This window comes from Acanthopagrus latus, chromosome 6 (genome assembly GCF_904848185.1).
Source record: "Acanthopagrus latus isolate v.2019 chromosome 6, fAcaLat1.1, whole genome shotgun sequence".
NCBI classification, from domain to species: Eukaryota; Metazoa; Chordata; class Actinopteri; order Spariformes; family Sparidae; genus Acanthopagrus; species Acanthopagrus latus.
In genome coordinates this window covers 10,393,470-10,399,469 of record NC_051044.1, presented here as the reverse complement: position 1 = coordinate 10,399,469, position 6,000 = coordinate 10,393,470, and the positions used below count along the sequence as shown (strand labels likewise).

Here is a 6,000-nt window from a genome sequence, read left to right as displayed (position 1 = left end):
ACAGCAGTAATTAAGGTCAGGAGGATTAATGCCTTCTTCCGTTGAAGGATTGTTGGTGGAGGATTTTTGTGTCTTGCCAGACATGCTAGCAACATTTCCTCGATATGATCCCCTTTAAACAGGACAGGAGACGGGACGACACAGGGTTGTGAAAGTGGTTACTTCTATATTTATTGCGTGTATAGACTGTATTGTCAGAAATGTAATCTGTGCTGTCTCTCCGTTCATGTAAGATTTATAACATTGACCAAAAAAGTGCAAAATAACACTTAACATTTACAGAACAGATAACCCTGCTTAATGAAATGCAGGTATTATATAATTATTCTGATTTATTTTAATGTACAAATGGGTACAAATCACACACACACACACACACACACACTCAGAAAAGGATCCCCTGCTGTAATTCTCCAAAGCCTCTACTGGTCTTTTTAGAGACACCCCTGCGACTGCTCAGCTCCCGCTCTGCTCCTCTCAGGCTGCTAATCTGCGATTTATACTGGATTTACACCCCAGGTTGGCCAGGGGTGAACCTGCACATCGTCAGGCGTTTGAAAATACACCTGGCCACCTGAAAAAACGTCCTCTAGGGGAAGCACCCCAACGTGACGGCTTCCATCCTGATTCTCCTACCTCTAGGCACTGCACAGAATCATGCCATGTCTCTTTTCTTCTGGTCCCGACGGAACCTGGCATGAATTTCCCATATGTGGGGACCTTGACAGGGACAATCCTCTTGACCATCTGGTGTTTGAAGCAGTGTGCGCTCTCCTGTTGAGTCTGAAAGAGAGAGAGAGAAAAAAAAAAAGCTTTTGATCAAAAAGCCCTTAGAAATCCAACTGTGTCCATGTGACTAACACATAAACCTCAAAACATATCTTTACAGCTTTGAACCCGGCAGCCGGAATAATTCCATGCGTGGCCTGAGGTTTCTTGGAAATCCAAGTATTATGCAGCACATCTGATATTCACCGGCTCTGCAGGTGAACCAACACAAAAGATGCACCTCTAACACACGACCTGTACCCCACTGTAGGAACTCAGAACACCCATGCTGTAATATGCTGTCTGGAATTGATTGATTCACGTCTGCGTGAAGAAACACGAAAAACATTCAGACGGAATAGAGAACAGTGTCAGTGCCAGAATAGCATAATTCCAAGCGATGTGACGCCTTGGCTGTTGCAGTTACTTAAATGAAGGTCTCGCAGGGTCGACCTGTCAGCCACGTCACGATGATTGCAGAATCAGCCAGCTGTCGACTAAACGTATAGCGGGAATTACATGAGTTAGACCACAGAGAGACAAAGGAAAGGTCTGCTGGAGTTCTGAGAAAGCAGACAGGACTTCTCAAATTTGCTTTTCAAGAAATGGTTTTGAGCTACAAACCTACAAATCCATCAAGTTACTGAACCACTTAGGTGCACTCAGACTAGTTCACCCACTATGCAAGCTGTTTGGAATAAAGCCTGATGAAGCAACTTTATGTTTCTACAAACCTCTTCTCTGAGCGAACGCGATCCAACACCTAATCCAGCTCCTTCAAATCAAGACTAAGAACTTTTCTGGGTGCCATTGCTTTTATCAAATGAAGCCTATTTATTCTGCTCTCTGAAGTGTACTTTAATACTTAGCTGCTGCTTTTTAATGTATTTGTATGCCTGATGTGAGACACTTTAAATCTGCTTTGTTTGTTCATATGGTGCTAAATTAATAAACTTGCGATGCTTGGTTGTCAAATTCAACAAATCAAATCACGTACAAGCTCTAACTCTCCTGCGGCGTTCCTCGAGCTGGAAGGACAACCAGTACACTGGAATGATAAAACATGATGGATGTTTGAATAAGGTTGAGTGAGTTCTCAGCTCAAACTAGTATCCGGTACAGATGATGTAGTTTTTATGGGTGTATCATCCAAGTGAAATGTGTCAGTGTCTGTGCTCGTGGTGAAGGAATTTTCTCACCCAGTAGGTGACTGAAATGCATTCGTTCAAGTTTATTAAAAACCCTTAAACTCCACCAGATCCGTTTCCGGCCCATGTCTGATCCGCCACAGCAGCAGAGCTGATCGGTATCACTCTAGTCTTTTGTTTTACTTCAACTGGCTCTGCTGCATTGGGTATCTACTCTGCTGCAGATCCTCCCGAAGCAGATACACAGGGCTTCTATTTCTGCCGGAGCACGGTGCATCAATCCAGCCAAATCCAGCACAGAGCAGACAGGAAGTCGGACAACGAAACAACAACATAACATTCAGTTAATTTTCATACTCTAACACTCCGCGTTGACGCCAGCACAAAACTCTCAAAAAAGAAACAAATCCAAGCTCTTCTTCTCATCCTTCAGGTGGCAACACGAACCTTTTTTCTGTTTGTTGTCGTGTTCATAACACATACGTATAATCGGAATCAGAATTCCATTTTTGTCCCTCAAACGTAGACTGCTAATAATTCTGTAATTATTAGAAGTCAAGAGCGAATTGTTTTAACTTATTAGCCCATGTACAGTATGCAGTGATTTTAATCCAAACCACAGTGTTTTCCTGAACCTAATAAGTATTTTTAGTGCCTAAACTTAACCAAGTATTGTAGCTTTCTTGTCTAAACCTAATGAAACCATATGTTGAGGTTCTGGTACATTTGTTGCTATAAGCTGCAACGGTGGTGTGGTTTTTTGGAGTGGTTATATATGTCGTCTTGGGAGACACCATGAACCAACCTGCTCAGTCGTTTGGGTGTGTGGATGTGTTAAAATAACGGTGAGCTCACTCATAGCTGGTTCGAAAAATGAACCAATAAAATCCATAGCCATAGTTGTTACACCTCTTGACAAAACCTGTTCCTACTACTGACACCAACTGGACCAAGATGGTTTCAACCCTCTGACCAGCCGACTGACCGACTGAATCCTCACTCCTGTGTGTTCTCACTATGAAAACTCTCGAATGGCATGTTCAGATACATCCCCTCTCTCCGTTTATGTGTCTGCCTGAGATATACTCTATTGTCAGGGCAGCGCACACAAACTGAAATAACCGAAGAGAATCCAAATGCCTCGGCTGCAGCAAACAGGGGGAGACAGAGAGCCGTGTGACCATTCATCACCAGGTATAGTTCATAGTTTACAACTTGACGCTGGGCATATATCATCGGTCAGACATGGGAACAAGGGGAAAATGGAAGAAAAGGTGTGATGGCACAGGAGGAGACTGGTGAGATTAGATTATGTGATGTCAGCCATATTCAGATACATAACATTGCAGAAGGGTTAGTGACCTCTCTCTTCTATTTTTGAAGCTGTTTGACCAAGGATTGGAAAGCAAACTAGGCAGAGGTGGATGAGGTCTTTTGCAGCTGAGGTCTACAGGAGAGAGGTTTTCTCTCCAGAGCTGGTGAGGAATATTGTATAGGGGTTGTTAGAGGAAGACCTTATACATGATTGACAGACGGTCAAGCTCTTTCTGAACCAAGAACTTCCTGAACTCTACGATTTTTCCCACTATGATCGGCCTCTGGGTTCGTTCAAAGTCCTGTCCTTGTCTTTTTTCGGCCATGGAATCAGCTGAAAACGACTTCATCGAATCCAAGTTCCATTAAATTATTCACTGTCTGATTTCTGTGGCATACATAATCTGTTTTCTGCCTTCCACCCGTGCATCAGATGACGCAAATGTGAGAAGGTAAACTTCACAACAGCAGGTGCTTGCTTCCAACCCAAACATTTTATACGACTTCAAAATAGCTCATTTCACTGCAGACCTCAGAGGGAAGATCACAGAGGGAGCTATCCTGGAAAGGGACCTTTTTTTCCACACTGTGGATTAGAGATTCTCTGTGTCGATGATTGGCTCAGTTCAACATATACTGACATCCAGGCAGGGACCTGCCTGTCATTAAGGTTTAATAAGACTCACCACACAGTTCCTCATTAATAGCTGCCCACAGGGCACACTCAGGACCTTTGCATAGAAAGGGAAGAGAGCGAGTGAGCAGCAGGGAAGAGAGGGTGGGGTGACTTAAAAGGAGGGAGACTACACTTTCATATGGCTTTACTGATAGAATACTAATAATGCTGGACACATGTACGTGCGTACACACTGCATATTTGTAAGCTGATACCAAACTTCTGTGGGCTACTGCCTGTAAAAGTCCAATTCAAACGCCAACCAATTACTTCAATTCAAAGGGAAGAGTTTGAGACTTTCAGTCTAAATATTTGAGCTGAGGGGGCGAGCAGGATTTAGGGTGTAAACACATTCTCTTTGTAGGCCTGATAATGTCAGGGGTGTGTATCCAAGTGTGTGTGTGTGTGTGTGTGTGTGTGTGTGTGTGTGTGTGTGTGTGTGTGTGTGTGTTTGTGTGTGTGTGTGGGACGTGCATGCACAGGACTGAGGATTTGGAAATAACTCGAACACTAAATCAAAGGAAAGAGTTGTAAATCTACCCTCTAGATACTCACTAACTGCGCAACTCTAAAAAAAAACATCAACTGCTCAGCTCTCGAAGCCAGCAGTCACAAAACTATTTTTGTTGATCGCGTTCATGTGCATGAATCTGCAGTGTCGGGTGTTTTCAAAACCCCAAATTTGATTGTTAACCAGCTCCTGTGCTCTCTCTGTTGTTTCAGCGTGAACAGTGTATTTGTACTTTTATTGCCAAAACACTCAACACCCACTTTAAGTAACCTCCAGTATAAAACTATGTGCCGCTGCGTTTCTGGAGGAAGCTTTTTTGGTGATGTGCTCCGAGAAAGTGGTGGGGTGAACGGGGAGTGTTTTGGTGTAAACAAAGCATAGGCATTAGACTTGAAGGGGAAGCACTTAAAAGGCTCTCCTGTTCAAAGGCTGAGATCCGTGAAGGGTAGAAACATGTTAGGCAGCTGGAGTGTAATAAAGACGATTGAAGGTATGCGCATGTCCTGTTGACATTCTGATGGGGGAACAGACTCTGTGAGCTGAGTTACCCTGTTGTGTTTTAAAAAAAAAAAAAAATCAGAAGATGCTTCTTGTGTTTCCATTTTGCACGGGAGCGAGGGTTTCACATACGCAGTCTGCAGAATAATTCCCTTCAGTCAGCGAGGGAGGTGAGAAGGCATTTGGCTTGTGAAAACATGCAGAAAGATAAAGTTAAAAGACAATAATGCAATGGATGGATTGAGACAATTATTTGCATATACCGGCGGGACTGCTCATGACAGGAGGCTGAGAGCTACTTCCAAACTGATTTAAAGGTACAGGTCAGCATGCTAACTTCAGTATCTATGACTCCAATACAATTTATAGACGTCTTTGACATGTCAAAACTGATATCACTTCACATTCTGTTGACAATTGTGGTTATTATTTTGACTGTTTTAACCTTTAAAATCTTACATGTAGCAATTTTAAAAGTCAAAGAACAGTCTGACACATAACAATCGTTCATTAACCTCACTCATAGCCTATTGAAATGCACAAATATGGAGTGCATGAGAATGAGAGTGGTAGTAAAAAGTGATCTGGGGCTGTGTAGAATCCTAAAATGCTGATTTTCTTGTCTGGTGATGAGGTTGGACTTCCAGGCTGCCGTTTGGTGCCGGGCAGGTGCACATGCAATGAGTTTATCAGAGCTCAGCCACTGAAAGCAGCTGTCTGCTGCCGCTGGACACGAGGTTAATGACAGCTGTGAGCGTGAACCATAGCGGTTAAGTTGAGGGCTGTAAAGCTCATCTATGCATGTGACCCCCCCCCCCGGCTCCCATCACACATACAACTGTTAATACAATGAAAGTAAGACTGCTGCTTTGAGGGAAGGCAGTTTGTTTGTGTATCACAGTAAAAAAAAAAAAAAAAAAAAGCACTTGGATACAGGCTTAAATTCAGCTTTTGGGGTGGCGTGGAAAGCTGTGCAGTACGGTATGTCTGTGTTTGGATTTTTTACAGCCTGCAATGGCTTCATCTGCTGTTGTCGAGGCTGCAGCATGCTTACAAAGCACTGTTGGCTCGCTGCGAATATACTG

The 6,000-nt window shown here is 43.3% G+C and overlaps 1 long non-coding RNA gene across 1 annotated transcript in view; it reads right to left on the bottom strand.

The window, feature by feature from the left end:
* Positions 1–228: 228 nt before the first annotated feature.
* Positions 229–6,000, bottom strand: part of LOC119021913 — a 255,539-nt gene continuing 249,767 nt past the window's right edge. The window contains exon 3 of the long non-coding RNA XR_005075799.1: positions 229–783. This is a non-coding gene — a long non-coding RNA (uncharacterized LOC119021913). The remainder of the gene's footprint in view (positions 784–6,000) is intronic.